Genomic DNA, 22,539 nt, shown 5'->3' with positions numbered 1-22,539 from the left:
ACAGAGACAGAGACAGAAAGAAAGAATGAAGTAGTCACAGTAAAGGGCTACAAGCAGATGGAAATAATAACTATTCATGGACTTTAATAACAATGACCTTCTATTTTTTGAAAGAAAAAAGTTATTAAAAAATGAAAAGCATTCACTGGAAGGAGATTATTTATCATAAATTAAATTGATTTCAGTCATTTAGCTTCCTCAAGCTTAGACCTTTTCTTATCTTATTGACTAAGAGTTGAGACTGATAGCTGGGCAAGGCAACTCACCAGGTCAACACTTTGTAAAGAGAATTAATGGTCATGCCGATATAATAATTTTACTGAGTGCTTTAATTTAGCAATGAGAACCTAAGCTTAGGCAACCCCAGGCCAGTCCTTTTAGGTGCCATAGCTCTATAAGATCTGAATGACAATAGAACCTCCTAATAAAGTCATGTGAAAGGTCAGCTTACACACTTTTGGCCAAGGTACTCTGTAGTTTTCAAATTTATACCAAACTTTGATGTAGGTACTTCAAATAGGCAGAGATTTCTGAATCAGTGCTGATGAGGAAGGAGGTACAATTATCTGTTCTTTGAGAAGTCATTGTTGGTTTCTTGAAATTAGAAGATTCTATAGTTAATATACTTTACTCGATGATCACAAAATAATTAATTATTGATTATCAAATATGACAATCTAATGTAATATTTTCTTAAAATTTAAGTCACATGGATATTTATGATCCAATCCCAGATCTGCTTCTTTACCTCTATCATCCACTCAGAAGAATCAGAGCCAAAACAATTCAAGAAAAGTGATTGTGTCCTTAAAATGGTGCCTTTACTTTAGCTAACAGAAGCTCTTATGCTGTAACTGTTGTAAATATCAATATCTATTAAATTTAGTAAAATAAAAAATCTACCTTAAGTGCCAAAAAGTATTTAGAGTATCTCTCTTGCTCAAAAAGAACATTTTATAATTTGAAAGGAAGGTATCATTATGGTGTCACATTTCTGAAAAATAATAGATTCTGGCTTTCACATTTGAAATATGGTATTTATCTGTGGTTTATGGGGTGTGTAGGAAACCCAGGAGTTACTGATGTAGGACCTACTTACCTCTTCGGTAGATAAATTCCATGCAGCTATAGCAGAATGTTTGAATAAGTTGTTTTTGAATAAGGGCTTTTATGTCCAGTGCAGTTCAATGCCTCAGGCTGCGAGTTTCTATAACTTGGGTTGAAGGATGTCTAGTTTCTGCTGAAACAAAAGCATGAAATAAATTGTGTCAAGAGAAACCTTAGTTTATGTGCTGTGCTCTGGCTTACTCATAGAGGTTTCTTTATAAAACACAGTGCCTGAGGGTGCAAGCAAGGAATAGATTCTAGTATTTCTCTGGTCAATTTTAAACAAACAAATGAAAATGAAATATAATGGCTGTAATATAGTCTTGCAAGTAGAGGGAAGCTTGATCCTTCTGTCAGCCTCTTTAACTTTTTTCCAGTTGTGTTCAGTGTTCTTTTTTTACTTACTGACTTAGAAGTGAAGCTTTCTTTGCATTTATCTACTAGCTCTACAAAAATTAAATCTTCAAAATAATATCCAGCTAGCATGCCTTGATTTCTAAAGCATTCTGTTTTATTTATTTGCTTCGAAATTGCACCTCCTTGCTGAGATCTTCATGAACATGAAACACTCGATGTCCCAACCTTTTTTCTGCTTTATCATCTCTAAAGCATCTATAAGAATCTAATATACTCTATTCTTTGCCAGTTAGCTTTTAGATTGTCTGTCCTCTTCTCCCTAGATTATAAGCTCCATGAAGGAAAGACTTTGTCTGTTTTGGTCACTGATAAATTCCCAGAGGCTTAAATAGCGACTGGCACATCTGCTCCTAGTCTTGGTTCAGGGTACTCAGACCTGGGATTCATGGGACAAATAAGAGAGGTGGGAAAGTAGGCTGAAAATATGAAAGGGGTGGTACACGTGATCTCTACAGAATGTTTTCTTACAGACTCTAGATGGATGATTGACTTGATGAAATTTTTCAAAATAAGCTATGCTTATCTTTTAATATCACTTCGACCTGTTTTCTAAGTTCCTGTTTGCTCTTTCCTCAGGCCCCAATGTTGTTTCCTGCCTGTTTCCCCATTTAGCTCCCATACTTCTACTTTAGAAAGGTGAGCAATGATAGGTCTCCTTCCTTTTAAATATGATATGCCCCTAACTCAATTACTTCAATTTTGATCTTTCCCCACATCTGACCCCAAACTTCCATTTGCTTTGAGCTTATAACAGCTGATTTTCAGGAAGAGAAACTTAAATTTAAACAAATTCATTTTTAACTCCTTGGACTCCCCAGGTTCTGTTTGCTTGTTTATCTATTTCTCTTGTTGACTCAAACTAATTTTAAGTTTTGGAAATAGCGAGAGTGTGACAAAGCAAAATGAAATATTCTGAGCAGTTTTAGAGATCTATCTTTAGGGGTAGGACCTCAGATGACCAACATATCCCACTTTGTCTAGGACTTTACCAGTTTTAGCATTTGAAGTTACCACGTCTAGCGAAACCTCTCAGCTTCAGGCGAACTGAAAGAGTTGTTCTCCATAAAAAGACCTCAACATATGGGCAAGGTTTCCCTGCTTAGGAACATGTCTTGGGCTTAGGTTTGTTAAATCATCTCAGTTTATCTTCTTCTCCTTCTGCTCTTCTGAGGCTACAGAGCTTTGCAAGGCAGCCATAATGGCAGTGGTACTGCTGTAACTGATGGTGAGAAAGTGGGAAGTGAGAACTGGAAAGAAACCAAATGTCAATATAGCTACCGCTCTGTTGGAAGTCGTGAACTTCTTTTTTAACTAGTCATCTTGGATGCTCACTCAAGATAATTCATTCAAATTGTCAATGTGACCCAATCCATAAGACAATGTGTCTCTGAAAATCAATGCAAAATTAAATGTTGCCTTACAATCAATAAACAAATTGTATTGAAAATGCATTCTAATCTGTAAGAAGTTATATGTTCTACATGCAAAGAACAATTTGGCCCTAGACCTCTCATGAAGGCTATGGCAAACTTGTTTGTTTTTCAGTTTGAATCACAGATAATGAATATTCTTTATTCATTTAGAAGGTACTGTAAGCTTTGTAAGAGGGGCATTTCTAAGGTGTTCAGTAAACAGGTGAACAACAAAAACCTGCACAATTTGCATGGCTATTATTGAATCAATAAGCTTAAAAAGTTTTCTTATATATACAAAATATTATTGATTATTTGGTAATATCAGTTATATATAGCAATCAAAGAAGATTAGAGGATCAGGGGGCTTTAACCAGTAGCAGTGTATGTAGTTAACAAACATAAACTATGTCATCTAAAACCTAGAGTGACAGGTGGAGTAGAAGACATCAGTGATTGAGGTATTGTAAGGTGGGTGTATGGAAATCTACAAAGCAGAGAATAGGTTAAATGGTTTGTTCAAGATCACACAGCAATACCTTTTTATTTATTTTTGTTTTTACCTCCTTTTAGTAAAATTTAAGATATCTCATAAAATTGAAAATGGAAGAATTAACACTAAACCTGGGTTTTTGAAATTTTAATCTTGAATTATTTTCCTAGAACCATAGCAGAAAATATGTTGTCCTCAGAGTTACAAGGTTAGAGGTGTGCAAGCAGCAGCCTGCTTCTCCTTGAGAAAGTCACGCAATCTGTTTACAGCAGTGTGGAGACTGTTGTTGGTGTGTGTTCTTCAAATTGTTAAGTGAAATAAAATAAATTAGAAAAAATTTAAAAGTATATAGCATATAGTAAAGATAATTAGTTTCTTGATACCTGTCTCAGTTGTGTGTGTTTGGGTGTTGAATGTATGTGTGCTACTCTTGACTTGTCCTTATTTGTAAATATTTCAAAACCTTATGCATTTTTAAGGACCATCGTGTTATATTAAATTTCTCTGACCACAGATTAATTATAGGAATATTTTGCACTTGATTGTTGATCCATTTGAATACATTCTCCTATAAATATAATATCTAAAAGTTAGCAAAATTTATGTTATCCTTACTGTGTATAAAAAATGGCCAGTGGCTACTTTAGGATGCCTGCTTTTGATATATTCAAATGTTCCTTTTAATGAAATGCTTCCTAAAAGGCAGAAATAGACTCTTGGAAATAAAAGTAATGTAAAGAGCTAGATAATCATCACAAACCAAAAGCAACAAAATGGAATCTTCTCTCTCCCATATACACATATGTTCAAACTGAGATAAACATGTATATAGTTGAATTACAAGCAAAACTTTCTTGAGAGACAAGTGGCAGGGAGCATTGAAGCTGAAAGCAATGTGACAACATGGTGGCACACAATGGTGAGAAACAACTGAACTCTATAATTAATTTTTATCATTAAAGTCCCATCAATATCACTTAGCTGGATGACTCTGACGGGATGGAAATATTACCTAGAGACAGATTTCCTGCTTCAAAGGTTATAGCACTGTTTGCATATGTACTTTAGAATATATTATAAAAAGGTGAAAAATGTGGAAGGTATTATGTATAACCGGAGAATAACTTAGCAGAACATAAATGTAAATATTTGACATTGACCGTGATGATTATAAAGCTTCTCACCCTTTTTCTCCTCAAAAAGAAATTTAAAGGTTCAGTTTTTAAAATTGGATTGATAAAACAAGGTACATTTAGGGATAATTTATCCTAAATTCTAGTACTTTTTATTTGTCATTTGTAATACTTGAAGTATACAAAATTGCCTCAAACTGGAGTCATTATTAAAGAAAATAGAAGAGAAGGAGAAATGGGGTTAGATGTAGCCAATTGCTTATAGGAGACAGTTAATTAAATAGATATAGAATATATAACATAAGAAGAAAAAATTCTCTTTGCAGCTATACCAATATGACTAAAAAAAGCAAAATTGCTTGTAGAGTAGTGGTTGTCATGAAAGAAGTTATATAATAAGCTGTGGAAATTTCTCTTAGGCTCAAAATGAAGTTTCTCTCATCCTAACCAAAGTCTGGCAAGTGATTTATTTAAAAGACTCTTCTGAACTCACCCAAATGAGAAATTTCACATCATCTAATTCTCCCTATCTACAATATATTATTGCATAAGGTCTATTGTATCCTTAAAGCATAGACACATCACTTTAAATGACTTCTAATCTTCAATCTAGGTGCCCATTTCACTCCTGTGTGTTGTTTTTGTTTCTGTTTTTTTTTTAAATCTAAGTAGATTCCAAGTCACGAAATAAAGATAATTGAACACTATTTTGTGAGATGTGACAGGCTCTGGAATTAAAGTTATCTGCAATTTGAACTTAAATTAATACATGAAATAAATCAAACTTTTTAAAATCCTTTCTTCAGACTAAATCAATGTATATAACAAAATGACTTTTTGAATATTTCTGACTTAAATTAAATTTCCACCTTGACAAAATATAACTTAAACATACTAGAGGCATATGTGTGAATAATATGGTGACATTTTCTTCAGCGTTAAAAAAGCAGAAAGATGTTAAAAGGTGATAAGATGAGTTACCTGGGAGAAGAGATTCATATTTCTTCTTAACTTTGCCTCAGGGACACCACCTTTATCATACTATCTCTCAGTATTTAAATAAATTTTTTAATTATCACATGAGACTCAAGATTGGTTGAGCATAAGCTAATTCAATTACCACACTTTCTGTAGGCAGGTGCATTTCACAGCTCAGATTTTACAATGCACGTACCACATGTAGTAACACTGTTTATTTCTTAATTTATTCAACGAATAGTTTTAAGTGTCTAAGATATACCAGATATTGTGCCAGATGCTATGGTAGGCACTTGAAATATAATACTGCATATGACAGTTATGATCTCTGTGGATATAAAACAAAACAAAACAAAACAAAAAGCATACATGAGTAATTAGAAAAGTTGAATGCAATAAAAGAAACAACTAATATACTGTAAAAGAAGTTAATAGGAGATGACCCACTTTACATGGAAAAGTCATGGAGGTGATATTCAGGCTGAGATATCATGGATGAAGCAGCCAAGGGAAGACTCGGAAGAGAACTTTCTCAGAGTAGAATAGTAGCTTATCTAGTCCTGAGACAAGAGATAGCTTGTAGAATTGTAAGAACTGAAAAAAAAAAGGCCAAGGAAACTGAAACAAAGGTGAAATTCCATAAATGGTGAGCAAAGAAAAGAAGGGTGTGAGGTGACTTTGGAGATATAAGTCAAGGCCAGATTACAGTGTTTTGTTATAAATCATAGTAACAAGGTGATATTTCATTCTATGTAGAAAGGAAGCCATTGAAAAATATTAATAAACATTGTAAGTGATGGATCCACCATATATAATTCTTTACGTAAATAGTTGTTTCAAACTAATATCAGCAACTAATGAACATATAATTGGGGGACTAAAAGCATATGAGAAACTATAGTAAAATATGGAGAGTTATGCTAAAACACGTATTATCATTTTTATAGAAAATGTACATAATGCTACCAAAATTTTAATAGAAAATGTATATAATGGTTCAAACATATTCTAGATTAGGCTTGCTTTCCACCATTCCACTTTTATATTCTGGTGGGTGACAAAATATGTTATAAATGTGTCAATAATGAAGCAAATACAGTGACTGTTGTATGACCATAGTCATGGTCACTGCCAAAATTTCTATACTGTTGTATGGGTCTGAGTTGCTACTTAGTCTACAGAGGATAATATGTTATATAGTAAGAATAGCCAAGAGCTACTGCTTTTTTTCCCTTTGGCAGTGAAAACCAAAGCTCAGAGAAGTAGAGTCACTTGTCTAATTTCGCTTTACAGTCAGTGAGTGGTTGGAGAGACGATAATCAAGGTCTTCCACTTAACAGCTCTTAAAACTATGGTTTATAAAATGTTTTTAGGATAATAAGAGATTTATGGGTTGATCAGTTTATGTCTAATTTTTGTTTGTTAAGTTTGTTTATTTGTTCGTTTTAAGTTTTAGTCTTTCAAATTATGTTTGTATAAATGCGTACATGTGGTGTGATACATCAGGCATGGGAGGAGGTTTGCCACATATCCGTACTTTTCTTATAACTCTTTATTATACAAACAGCTAAATATCACCAAGATTTACTGAGCTTTTACTAATTGTCAGGAGACAGCAAAGCCATCCATTAGGTTTCCCGTGCCAAACATCTGTGAGTTATCTTTATAGCTCCTTCTTATTTACACTGAATATATAATTAGGTACCAGTTCCTGTGAACTCTACCTACTAAATATATCTCTAGTCTGATTATTTCTCAACATCGTCATTGCCACCATTCTATTTCAAACCTCCGTCTTTTGGCCTGTACTGCTGTAATAGTTTCCCACATTTCTCTTAGCCTCTTCTAATCATTCTTAACACAGCAGCCAGCCAAATTAATCTAAAATATTTCTCTACTTAAATGCTCAGTGGCTACCCTCCCTTAAGAAACAAACAAACAAACAAACAAAATCTCTAACATGATCTGCAAGACTCTACAGAATCTGTTTTCTTTTCTGAAACTGTCTTTTTTGCTTACTGTGTTATAGTCACTCTGTTATCATTTTGTTTGTTTTATTATTATTTTTTATGCTTTAGCTTAGATGTCCAGACTTTCAAGGTCTTCACCTTGCAATCCTCTTTCTATGGAATGGTCAACACCACTCTCTGCCATTAGTGAAATTATATATATATGAATGATATGGACATCATCTTATACATTAGTAAGTATCCTAAGAGTGAGCCTTCTGAGGTGGCAAGCTACCCCTGTATTTTCCCATTCTAGCACTTATTGCAATATTAAATTAAATGTTTGTTTATGTATTATTTGTTTTTAATCATATATGATCTCCTCTTCTAGTTTAAAAGACCCCATCTGAGGTTTCCAGCTCTATTTCCAGTACAGAGCACAGAGGCAAGCTCATATTTGCATTCAAAAACTTTGTTTGAATGAATGCACAGAATGCTATTATTCTCATTTTTAGAGAATTTTCAGACATAGACAAATTCACCTTAAAGAGACCAGAGTCATATTAGGTTAGCAAAAACTGAATATTGCCTTAATGAGTATATTCATGTAGCTAAAGAACTCACAAGGCAGTAACAGGCATTCATTAGTCCTGACAGCCCAGGCACTGAGCTAAAGCAGCTAGAAGTGCCCTCCAAGAGGAACAGAAACCTCAACCAAACCTCACTGGAGCATTCTTTTCCCACTGGAAATAAACTTCTACTATAGTATCTTTGAGTCGGTCAATTGAACTTATCTTAGCATCGAAAGATATTGAATTCATCTAACTCCATTTGCTCACAGAACAACTTTCTGGAAGTGACTTAATCCCCCTTATAGGTCTACCTTTGAAAAGAATGTACTGGCCAACAATCTGTGATTCCTCCCCCGCCCCCCACAACAGGCATTATTAATGAACGAAGAGTGTGTGTGCTTTAATACAGATGTCTTAATTGGGTTAATTTGGATTCACATCTGAGAGTGAATACACTCTTTAAATGCTTAAAGTTAGTATTTATTTTCTTAGTCTGCAAGGTCGTTGGACCATGGTAAATGCTTAAGACAATGACTATCATTTGCTAAAGGACTTGGACGTCAGCTTGCTGAATTCCCTTGATACTGATATTCTGTCTTCTTGTCAATCATTTTTTAAATTCTACCTAGAAACTGACAAATACTCTTCTTTGATAATGATTTATTAAAAGAAGAAAGCAAATACATAATAGTAAATTATTTAATAAAAACAAATCAAAACAGAGGATACAATAAAATTTGTACATAGAAAAAACCTCTTTAAGGTAATATATTATTATTAAAATAAGAGAAAATAAACAAAAATAATTTTAAAAGAGGTTGGAAAAAGAAATACAGAAAGAAAAAAAGAATGACTTATAAAATAGAAAATTAATAAAAATAATAATGACAAGACATATTCTTTGTTTTTTTTTAAATGATATGAATTGTTTTATGGGCTAAATTGTGTCCCCCTAAAATACATCTGATGAAGACCTAACCCCAGGGCCACAGAATTTGACCTTACTTGGAAACAGGGTCATTGCAGATGTAATTAGGTAAGTTAAGATGAGGTCAGATTGGACCCCTAATCTAATATAGCTGGTGTTCTTAACTAAAGGAACACCTGGAGCCAGACATGCACACAGAAAGAATGCAGTAAACAGGCCTAGGAGAGAGGCCTGGAACAGATTTTCCCTCACGGTCCTCAGGAGTCAACCTTGTCAAACTTTGATTTCAGACTTCTGTTCTTCAGACCATGATAAATAAATTTCTGTTGTTTAAGCCACCTGGCTTGTGGCACTTGGCTATGTCAGCCTTAGAAAACTAATACAAATTAAATCAAGAAAAAACAAGAGAAAAACACAAATACAAACAGACTAAGGAAAAAAAGTAATTATAGGAGTACTCTATAATTCTGTGTTAATAAACTTAGTAATTAAAAATAAACAATATTCTATATAAAAAGAGATATCCAAATTTCTTTAGAAATAGAAAATTAAGACAATTTATAGTTCAAATGAAATTTTTACAAAAATAATTACAATAAATCTAAAAAACAATAAAATGCTTTTTGCATAAAAACTCAAAGGCCAAATTGTTTTACATATAAATTATATTAAAGTCTCAAGAAATAGGTTATTTGATTAAAAAAGTAATTTACTACTGAATATAATAATGTGTTCATTATATAACATTGATCTAAAATCTAAACATTTTATGTTTATTAAGCTCACTTATGAATACATGTATAAAATTCAACCTTCATAAGAAATTTGTAGGATTTATGTGAGAAAAATATCTATGACTTTATAAAAAGACATGAGAAATCTAAATAATTTAATGTCCCTAGATAGAAATTTTAAGACATCAGTATTCCCTTAATTAATCTATAGGTATAAAGAAATCTAATTTCTTTTAAATATTTGCATATCTGAAAGAATAAATGTAGGATATCAATAAAACAATTTTCTTATCAAATAGTGATGTTTTTGGTTTACTATTTGCCACACAGATTTACAAACATTATTTTGCTTAATCTTCACAATTCTGTGAGGTGGAAATTTTTTCTTCCTTTCACAGCAGAAGAAACTTTGTCTTAAAGAGGTTACACAAATTGCTCAAGATCACATCTTTAAATGGCAGAATAGGAGTTTGAACCCAAATCTGTCTGTCTATCTTCATATCCCTTCATAATAAATACATGCTACACACATTCCTCATGTGTTCAAATGCTACAAAAGTCAAAACATTGTACTACTTACTCCAAAATAAACAGAGGACTGATAAAGCTAAGAAAGGATTGTGAAAGTAGGCCACAGGGCATCTTAGGGCATGTGCATCTGATCATATATACAATAATTTCTTACATTATATATATATAAATTTATCTCACTTCTGTCACAGAGTTGTTTTTTTTTTTTTTTTTTCTATTCTGCAAATACGCCACTCTGGTTCCACCCGAGGGCCTTTGCACTCACTCTTTTCTCTCAAACTTGCTTATCCAATCTTTCCACAGCTGATGCCTCTTCATTTATGTCTCAATTTAAATGTTATCTCCTCAGAAAGATTTAACCATTCATCTAAAATGAGAAGTAAAAAGTGAGAAGTGGAAATTAACTCTCTTCCCTCACTACCCCATCCCAGCTGCTCTTTACCCATTAGGGTGTTTTCTCTAGCTTCCTAACATTAATTGCTCTCTGAAATTACCTTGTTTCTTCCTATATGTAACTGTTAACTCTTCCTACTCCACTACTCTACAATGAAAGTTCTCTGAAGTCCATTCACCATAACATCTTCAGTACTTGCAATAGTGGTTGATACATAGCAGGAGCTCAAAAATCTTTGTCAAATGAAAGAGCGAACTAAAATGAATACGTAAAAGAAGTGAATAAATATCTGTTAATAGTGTTTTTTTTTTTGAGCATAGAAACTGTAGGAAGGGATAAGAAAGAACACTAGATTTTGTATTTATTTTAAAGTTTTGCTACAATGTGGACTTTCTTTTAAAAAAATAATGGAAATACTTTATTTCACTCTCATGATAAAAAAAAAAATTTGGCTAAAAGTTCTTTTCTCCCTCCACACACTAAAATAAATATCAGAAAGTTAAAGTAAGTTTAGAAAGAGAGAGAGAGAGAGAGAGAGAGAAAGGAAAAAGTAGAAAAAACTTAAATAAAAATATACTAAGAGAATATTTACCTGATCTCTGAATTCAGAAACATTTCCTAAGTGTTAAAAATAAATTAGTAAGAAAAATATTGATAGATAAAAGCACATAAATATGTAAAAATTTCAATGAAAAACAACAAAAAACAACAAAAAAATTAAAAGCTAAAAAATAAAGAAAATAGTTGCAACTAATAAAATAAATAGTTAACATTCTTAATACATAAAGAAAAAAAACAAAATGTGCAAAAAAAATGGGGAAAGGACATCAATAGAAAATCCACAGAAGAAAAAATATAAAATGGCTAAAATATTTGTTTTAAACTTAAGTTAACTAATAATCAAATTAATGTAATTTAGAACAAGAAAACACCATTTTTCACCCACAGAATTTGCAATAAATACACAAACAGAAGATCAAGCTTAATGGTCTCAAAGGTGTGCTAAACTGCACATTCTTTTTCACTGAAGCTTGGGGTGTAAATTGGTTTGTCTTTTCTGGAAAAGTTTTACAATGTATAACAAATCTGAAAAAAATTCAAACTTCTTTACCCAGCAATTCCACTACTAGAAAGGTATCCGAATATACTAGTAATAAATGCATGAAATCTTTGAGTTAATGATTGTCATTTCAGTGTTTAACAAAAACTGAAAACAAGACAATAGAAATACCATATAGCATAGGAACGTGTGTGTGTGGGCGAGGACAATGATGTGTTCATGCTACACAGTAATATGTAATTAATAAACATATTTTAGAGACATTCTTAATAACATTAAAAATGATGATATATAATACTTAGTGAAAAACAGCAGCATAAATAACTACATTCAGAGTAATAGGAAAAACAAAAAAATATTTCCTAAAGAAAAAACAACAAAATGTTGGGAGTTTTTATATAGGGGAAATATCTATAGTAAATTTTTTCTGCATTATTTATTCTCTGTAATTTCCTATATTCTCCATTTGTTTAAATGTCACTTTTAATGCCAACAAAAAATGTTAGTTTGTATAACAACATGAATGTTTTTATTAATAAGATAATTAGAAAAATAAGTTCCATTTCTATGTGCTTTAAGTAAATACATGCATTTTTCTCTTTAAAAGTCATTACCAAAATATGTTAAAGTTGCCATTTCTCTTTGACAATGACAAAAAATGAGATTTATCCTATTTTAGTACAGGTAAAAAAAATTTTAGATTTCAAACTTCGGGTGGCTCATTATTATAAATATTTATTATTTGACTTTTTCAGACAATATGAAGAAAGAACTCAGTGAAAATTTAAACAGTGAATTTAAAGTGAATTCCTAAAACAATGTTCTTATAATATTTTTAATCACTACTATAAAAATGTTGTATATTCAAATTTTTTTCTAGCTTTATCTATAAAACAATTATACTACATAAAAAAAAAAACATAAAATAAATAGCATAAAAGAAAAGAGAAATCTGCTTTCATTTACTACCCAAGCTGAGAAAAATACAGAAAGGAAATGATGACCTTGAAGAATAAATTGGATTTCTGAAAGTCTTCAGTTTTAATAATCTACAATGTTATTAGTACTAGTGAACTAAAATACACCAATGTTATTTTGTAACATTATTTTAATTGGTTTTTTTATTTTGAAGTAATAGACATTGAAATCACATTTTCAGGATTTTATGAAAACTGGAAGTTTGACTTGAGGCAGAGTTTTGTTCAATGAATTACTTGTATAATTTTAACACATTTGATTCTTATAAAACTCAGTTTAATTTATTAATAAAGTAGATACTATAAAATAATACTTACATTTTGACCCTAGAATGTAGTTATTATGTTTTTTTCTATTTCTTCTGAACTTTCTGCATGAGATACTTCTAATAAAAAAGTATTATTATCTTCATTATTCTGGACAACACTAACTAAACAATATATTTTCTCCAATGAGAAATGTATGGCTACCTATTAAAACAACTACATGACTATAAATTTTTGTTTTAAAAATATTTTAATATTTGTGTATTAAATGTATATTATACACATAGACAATATATTAATAATATATATGCACACACAGTATTCAAGAGAAAGAAGGAAATACTGTCATTTATGACCACATGGATGGAACTCGAAAACATTATGTTACGCGAAATAAGTCAAAGACAAATACTGTATGATATTACTTACATGTGGAATCTTAAAAAGCCGAACTTAAGATAGAGAGTAGAATGGTGTTTGCCAAGGGCTAGGGGCATGGATGAATTAGGGAGATGTTGGTCAAAGGGTATAAACTTCCATTAGAAGATGAGTAAGTTCTGTGAATCTAATACACAGCAATTAAAACTACTAGGAGTTTGGATGGAGGTGAGGGGAGTGGGTGGCGTGATTTTACTTCTAAAGAGGAGACAGCTCGCCACAATATCCACTTGAGCTGCTTGGATCTACGTGCTTCATATGTTAAATCCATCTTATCTGAAACACAGCTGCTTCAGGATTCTGAATTATCTCTTCATGGGGAAACTTATAAGTGGACTGTTAATAGAAAGAATCATTGCTGTAACTGATCTTGAGGTACAATTTTTACTCATCATCTCTCTTTTTTACTATCCATTCTAGATTACACTCACCCTCAGCTAGTACTTCCACTGGCCTAGGCACCATAATGCGCTGGGGTAAAATGATGTAGACTCTTATCACTGGTCATCTTTCCCTTCTTATGCTATGGCTGCTGCACTTGTCTATTGATTCTCCATGTTGGACAAAGAAGTACAAGAGAAGCTCCAGTAGATTACCTGAGTTCCAAGCATATTCCTCCCTGCCCAAATTATGTCATAGCATCTCTACCATATCCTGATGATCAGAGTCAATTATCCCGCCAGGATAACTCCTTGTCTGTTTATCTCTTGGTACAAGAAATCTAAAGGAACAGGCAACAGACTTATCTTGCTGTGTCCAAAATTAGAAGCATTTTCTGCTCTGGAACAAGAACCTCTAGACCCAAAAAGCCTTGAATTGTTAGAGAGAAAGCACAAATTCCCCACATGCTGATAAGCAAGATCACTCCAATTTCCATCCATTGTTTTGGAGACTCATTTATTCTACTATTAACCTCTCAGTCCTGGACAAATTAAATTGGTTGGTTACTCTGCGGTGAAAGGTGCCAACTTCTGAAGGACACCAGCAATATCTGTTGTTAAAGTTGAAAGAAATGAAAACCAACATAGGTTTTAGTTCATACTTGTTTCAGCTTTTGTTCATGAGTCCCAACTTTTTTTTCTTCCCCTTGACATTTATTTTCCCTTCCTGATTACCTGTCCTGTGGATTTCAAACCCTACCATCAGATATAAAGGCAATAGATGTACAGAGACTGCTTAACTAGTTTCCACAAATAGAAATTATGATTTTCAAAATAGGGTTGAAATATCTGTAACAAAGAAGTTCTGCTTCTCTGGTTGAAACTTGCTTGATGCAACTGGTGTCACCACAGACTAGAAGCTTCCAACTGTAAATGCATTAATTTTGTGATAGTGTCTTTCAAAGTATTATTGTGTGATAATTGAGAGCACGGCTTTAAGAGACAGGCACACCAATATTTGAACCCTTCCCATGTCATTTACTGGATGTGAAATCACGAACGAGTTACATAAATTCCATATGACTGCTTCCCCATCAATAAAATGTGGGAAAACTCCAAGGTTATTGTAAAGATGAAATAAGATACCATTAAAAAGGGATTAATATTGTTTCTGCTATATAATTAGTATCCAACAAATATTTTGATTATGCTTATTAAATTGTGCCAGCTTTCTCAAAATTCTCTAGAAATTTAGTAGGATTTCCTCTCATCAAAAACAAATAAGCAAAAGAAAAATAATAAGAAAAAAAGCCTCTATTCTATAACAAGCATGAATGGAACACAAAAGTATTCCAAAATTTGGCAAAAATATTTAATGCCTTTTTTGGTAAATAGTTACTTTTTTAAATTCTAAGGGAGGAGGTAAAGCCATCTGAGGAGGAAAAATATTTGTGATCCTTTTGGAATTCCTTTAGACGCATTATCTGATCAGGTTATGATTGCAAATCAGTGATAGGAACACACAGTTCCTGTTTACCTGTTCGCCTAGCCTTGAGAAGAGGCTCTACTTAAAACTCTATTTCTGAGCAGAGGGAGCTTTCATTTGTTTTCTTTCCTCACATTCTTTGTGCTAAGGCCCTATAAGTACTCCCACCTGTCTGCCAACTTAAGTAGCTCCCCTTCAGCAGAACTGACAATTGCTGATTCTCTAATGGCTACAATAAGTCATTGATCAGGTAAGTTTTACATTTTTCAGAATAGCAAATAAAAGCTGTCTCTTATGGTCTATTTACTGACCTCCATAGATCATTCTGGCATTTTTTACTGACTTACTGCTGAGGCACAGCTGACTCCTCAGTTGTTGTTTCCTCTGCTTGAGAAAGGTAAAATTCCCTTTAATGTAGCTGGGGTTTTTATCTGAAATAAAATTGTCTGTTAGATAGAAAAGGAAGTCTTTATGGCATAAAAACTTCAAAACTAATGGAACATAGTAAATCCTGTACTTCTTTTTCTAGATTTTCCAGCATTTACAGGCCTTTTTGAATCTCTCAGACTATTCGTTTCTTTTAGCAGCATCAAAAAGAAAGGCATAGTCAGTGAAGGTGTTAAAGGCCCAGAAGATCATGAAAGCCTAACTCCTTGCATGTATGTCATCATGCCATGAAATTATGCAGGACCACCACCATTTCCTATTCTATTGTTCCAACTCCAGGATCATTAAAGAGGCATTTTTCAAGCAGTCTTCACAGGAAACAACAAAAAGTATCGTGGGTAACCCACCCTTGTGACTTGCCTGGATCTGTCCCAGTTACAGCATTGAAAATCCTACATCCTGGGAAACCTTTCAGTTACAGGCAAACTAGAGAAGTTAGTCACCCCATATAGTCATTAGAATATGAGACCTGGAAACAGAAGACCAGAAAGCAGTTCCTGATTCTATTTCTTATAAGTTGTGTCAGCATGGACAAGTAATTTAACCACTATCAAACCTCAACTCTCTCAACCATAATTAAGAGTGGATTTAAATAACTTTTTAAAACAGAGTTGCTCCAAAGAGAAAATTAAATAATAAATCTGATTATTTAGCATAGTTTCAGGCACATCATGAGTTAATAAATATCAGCTATCGTGAATGATGAGTTTTTGGCATTGAGTATCTCAGGTTTGTTCCTATAGTCTTTGCAAACCTTGATAGAATGGGAACATTATAAGTTTACTCTTTTTAAAAATTTTTTAATTACAGTTGGCAGTCAATATTACAATAGTTTCAGGTGTACAACATAGTGATTAGACATTTATATAACTTATAAAGTGATCACTCCAACAAAGCTAGTACCCATCTGACACCATACATAATTATTACAGTATTATTGACTATATTCCTTATGTTGTATTTTATATCCCCATGACTATTTTGTAACTACCAATTTGTACTTCTTAATCCCTTCCTCTTTTTCATTCACCCCACAAACTCCCCTCCCATCTGACTACCATCAAAATGTTCTCTGTATCTGAGTTTGTTTCTGTCTTGTTTGTTTGTTTATTTTATTTTTTAGACTCCACATGTAAGTGAAATCATATGGTATTCATCTTTATCTGACTTAGTCCACTCAGCACAATACCTCTAGGTCCATCCATGTTGTTGCAAATGGCGAAATTTCATTCTTTTTCTATGGTTGAGTAATATTCATTCGTATACGTGCAGCACCTCTTCTTTATCTGTTCATCCATTGATGGACACCCAGGTTGTCTCCATATCTTGTCTATAATAAGTTTACTCTTGAGAATAATGGATATATGGTTTCAGAATCTAACTTTCTGGATTCCTTAGCAATTTCTCCACTGAGAAATTAAATCCTTGAAATATTTTATGCAAGTGAATTCTAGAACATACTTCACGGAAATGCCGCCAGACATGGGAATTAACAAGGTTATGCTTAAGTGTATAGCTCTGGAATCAAAAAGACCTAGGTTCAACTCCTGGCTTCACCTTACAGATTGTTCAACCTAATCTTTTGGAGCCTAAGTTTCCTTATCAACAAAATGGAGATGATAACACTGATCTCACAGAAATTGGGGGAGATTCTTAAGAGAGGTAATGCTTATAAATTGTTTAGTACACTACCTGGCCATTTGGAAGTGCTCAATAAATATTATAAAGTAGTGATAGCTAATATTTATTAAGTGCTTATTATGTGTCATGGACTGTCCTAAGGGTTTTTATGCATTGACCAAATTAATATTCAAAATAATTATGTGAGATAAGTATTGTTTAATTTTTTGGGTGTGATAGATGTGAAAACCAAGGCACTGAAAGATGCCCAAGTTACATAACAGAGAGTATGTGATTAAGATTCAGATCAAAGCCATTAGGCTTCACAGTCCAAAATTTTAACTACTACACTGTTATTAGAGAATCCTGATGGTAGAGCACACAAAGGTGAGAAACCGAGAGATATTCTTAAATATCTACCTTTGAGAAGTTGGGGGTAGGGGTTGTATTGTGGAGTTATAAGCAAATTAAATGTTCAGGGACCTCAAAGGTAGAATTATACTCATAATCATACTAGCCTTCCTATTCAAAGGACATGTTTCCACTCACCCAAAACTGTGCACCAGGGAAATCACTCCCAGTTGTGGACATTGAGTGATGGTTTTACGTACATCTCTGAAGAACACAGCTTAGTTAGGCTGCCAAAGACTCTGTCTAATAATCAAAAAGCATCTTAATGTTTCACGTATTCAGTTCTATGAAATCCCAACCAGTCTTTTTCCCTGAAAATTGAAAGTTTATGTTAGGTTCCCAAAGAATTTCTCTTTTTACATTTAGACGATCTTATTTTCACCATTAATTAGTGACAGATAAATCAAAAACATTAGAAGAGTATAAGATCAAAGACATTGCTTTCCACTGTAGAAACAACTCCATGCTACTAAAGAACTCAATGCTTTTCTGCATTTACTACTTGCACCACAGTGACTTAAAAGCAGCGTGTCGATTTTGGACTTTGCATCCAGTTACAAAGACTGATGCTACTATAGTAATAATGAGAAAGAGTCAGATAAACTTCAATATTATATTTTGAGTTTTTTTTAAATCACCAGAAATCCAAGGCACAAAAAAAGGAATGAATTAAATTCCAGAAAGCAATGAACTTTTCTAGATGAGATACCTGCAGTTGCTTTCATCAAAACCACCCAAACTTCAGGAAGGGGAAGCCAACTAAATTTTAATGAACTTTTAATGGCTACATGTAGGCTACACTGATAGGCTGAAATCCTAAGGAGCCCTAGGCTCCTGGAATCTACTCTCACCCATTAACTCTTTTTCTTGATTCTTCTAGGAGCATATGAATAATTGTAATGCAAAAAGGCCTGGAAGAACTGATAGAGTGCTCCTTTCCCTGAGAAATAGTTCTTCTCCACAAGTAAGGCCAGGGCTTGCTGAAGACTGGAGACAGGCAGGATGTTGAGAAATATTCATCTGAGGCACTCTCTGCTGTTATGGGTTGCACTGTCAAGGCTCTCAGAAAGCTGGGGAATTGTCAGTAGAATGGAAAATGATTTATGGTTTAAATAGCCAGAAGTAGGATTGGAAAAGAACGCCTCAGTGAGTAAAAGCTGACTGCCAGAATTTGGGGGGGCGGGGGGGAGGGAGAGAGAGAGAGAGAGAGAGAGAGATTCCTATTTAGAAGTTGGCACCTAAGTTAAAGCATGAAGAGATTGCTGAAGTCTTGGCGTGCTAAGATCTCAATCTCTGATAAAAGAAAATCTCGACTCTGAAAATTTTTAAACCAATTGCTAACTAAGACTAACTGAAGCTACATCAATGACCAAACTCAAATGAAATACCTATTAGATTAGTTCAGTTCCCCATGCTAACAGCCTGACTGAGAAAGGAGTATAGCTTTCCTAAGTGTACATATTTATCTCAGTCTCTATTTTACACATAATTTCCAGCATGCAATGAAAAAGTACATGACTCATAAATAAGTATAAAAATGTGATTCACAGTTAAGAGAGGAAATACTCAAAAGAAACAGACATGGAGATGGTCTCAAGTGAAACAATTATCCGATAGATGTTTTTAATGGTTATATTTATTTTTATTTCTTCTTCAGTATTAAGTATCTATAAATTATATTAATTACATTTAGTAAAAAATAAATTTAAGAAAAAAAACAATAGCATCAGAAGATATCAAATATTTAGGAGCAAATCTAACAAAAGATATGCAACACCTCTAGATTCTAAAAATTTAAATATTGGAAATAGTAATTGATGAAAATATAGATATTACATACTAATTGATTTTCATGTTAATATATTCATTTTTCCAAAATTGATCTTAGATTCAATGCAATACCAACAAAATTCCAGAAATTTTTTTGTTTGAAATTGACAGATACACTCTAAAATTTATATGGCAATCAAAATTATCTAGAATAGTCAAAAAAATATTTTAAAAGAAGAAAAAATTTGGAAGACCATCGATATCTGATTGTAAGGCTTACTGTAAAGCTATAGTATTTAGGATAGTGTGGTAAGAGCATAAGGAAAAATAAAGATCAGTGAGTACAATAGAGTACAGAATAGTACAGTATAGAATATAGCACATTTGTGTGACAATTGATTTCTGACCAATTTACTAAGTCATTTTAATGAGGTAGAAAAAAGCTCTTTAAAGAAAGTGCTGGAATAACAATATATTCATGGAGAAAAACAGAAATCGAAGGTCATTTCCTACTCTTCACCATACCCATGGATTCATTAAGACAAATCATAGACCTAAACATAAAAGCTAGACTCCTAAAGCTCCTGCAAGAAAACATAGAAGGATAACTTCATGACTTTAAAGTAGATGTGTAAGACACATTCTTTAGAAAACAGAACAAATAGTGTGTATATGTGTATGCGTTTGTGTGTAAAAATATCTTTTATGAGGAATTGATTATAGAGGCTAGCAAGTCCTGAGATGGTACATGGTGATGGTACATGGTGATGGTGCATGATTATAGAGGCTGGCAAGTCCTGAGATGGTACATGGTGAGTCGGCAAGTTGCAGACCCAGGAGAGCCAATGGTTTAATTCCAGTCCAGTTCCAAAGGCCTGAGAACTAGGAGAGCTGATCGTGTATTTCCAGTCCTAAGGCCAGCAAACTCAAGATCCAGGAAAAGCCGATGATTCAGTTTGACTCTGAAGGCAGGAAGAAAGCCAATGTTCCAGTTTAAAGGTAGTCAGGTAGGATGAATTATCCTTTACTGAGAAGAATGTCAAGCTTTTCTATTCTATTTATGTCTTCAACTGATTGAGTGAGGCCCACACACATTACGGAGGGCAATCTTCTTTATTCTACCTATTGATTTAAATGTTAATCTCATCCAAAAACACCCTCACAGAAAAAAACAAATATTTGGCAAATATATGGACATCCTGCAGCCCTGACAAATTGACACGAAGTTAACCTACTGTGATCTAGGCAATATTTTCCTAGATGTGAGCTAAAAAACACTAACCACAAAATAAAAAAATTATAATTAAGCTTTGTTAAAATAGATACTCCCACTCATCAACAGACATCCTTAATATGATAAACAAGCCACAAAATGGGAAAAAAATACTTGCAATACATATATTTAACAAAGAAATCATCCAACATGTTAAAAAAAAATCTTCCACAAATCACAACAAAAGAAAAAACACAATTTATATTAAAAACATGACCAAAATTTTGGAAAAAGATACTTAACAAAGGAATATATAAAAATGTTCAATAAGTACATGAAAATGTGGTTAACCTCATTTGTTAATATGTAAATGCAAATTAAAACCAAAATAATATGTTATTTAACATTTGATAAACTAGTTAAATTTGAAAAAGATTGACAATGCAATGGTACTCAAGAATATGAAACAATTAGAATTCTATATTATTTTACATTCTGACCAGCAATGCAGAACCGCTTTGGAAAAGTGTTTGCCAATTTCTAATAAGGATAAACATACTTTCACCATATGGCCCAGTTATTCCACTCTAGGTACTAGGATATATGTTAACCAAAACTGGTTAAATGGTTTTAAAATTAAGAAGCATATATGGGATTTTTCTAAGTTTTAGAAATATATAGGTCATGTAATTTGGTTGAATCTACTTGGCACAACAAACGATGTCTCTGTTATAATCTATAAAATGAGGACTACTAAGAACTAAAAAGATAGAGTGCTAAAAGTGTTACACTGAATACATTCTGAGGTCAAATGGATAATTCAGAATATCGCACCATGGTTAGTTGTATTAGTTTTGTTTTGCTTCTGTGAAAAATTACCCCAAAATTGATTACTTTAAATATCACGAATGTATTATATCTCTTACACTTCTGTAGGTCAGAAGTCAACATGGGTCTCCTTGGGCTAAATTTAAGGTATCTGTAGGACTGTGTTCATTTCTAGAGGCTCTAGAGGAAAATCCATTTCCTTGCCTTCTCTAGCTGCTAAGATCTGCCCACATTCATTGGCTTGTAGCCTACTTTCTTTGTCTTTAAAATCAACAATTTTGCATTTCTTTGATGATTTTCACATAGTTGAATCTCCTTCTGACCATATCCTAGATGTGTTTGGAGGTTCTAAGCTTTAAGTACCTATGTGTTAAGATTATGCCCACCTGGAAAATCCAGGGAATCAATCATTTTAGAGTCTTAATTATATCTACAATGTTTGTTTTGCCATGTAAAGTAATGCATTCACAGGTTACAGGTTTAGGAGTGACCATTTTGGGGAGGCCATTAATCTTTATATCACAGGAGCTGGAAAATATGAAATAAAATAATAAGCCAAAATATAAATGTATTATTCTGTTTCGATATTCTCTCTAGTATTTGCACATTTTACAAAGATTTCTCCATCGCTTAACACAAAATATTTACAGGACTCATTTCTCTCTTTTGCACAATGCTAGTAAAAAGCCATGTCTCATAACCTCTAAATTACTTTCATAATCTATAAGGAAAAAATATCTTGCTCTCATTAAGTGTACCATAGAGATACTTAATAGTTTCACATTGCACTTTTAGTATCTGTTAGTGAATGCAGTTATCTCCAAAAGATCAGCAGACAAATTCCTTCTCTTTGAGCTGAATTAGTTTAAAGTATGTGCGGAAAATAATGAGTGTCAGAGTGAGATATTTATTTTTAATTATCTATTTTATTTTGCTATAACTTGGGGTTGCAATAAGCCAAAAAGAAGAGGAAGTGATTTTAACAGAATTTCTG

Source organism: Pteropus medius, unplaced genomic scaffold (assembly GCF_902729225.1).
Source record: "Pteropus medius unplaced genomic scaffold, Ma_sr-lr_union100, whole genome shotgun sequence".
In the NCBI taxonomy this organism is placed as follows: domain Eukaryota; kingdom Metazoa; phylum Chordata; class Mammalia; order Chiroptera; family Pteropodidae; genus Pteropus; species Pteropus medius.
This window is presented reverse-complemented; position numbering follows the sequence as displayed.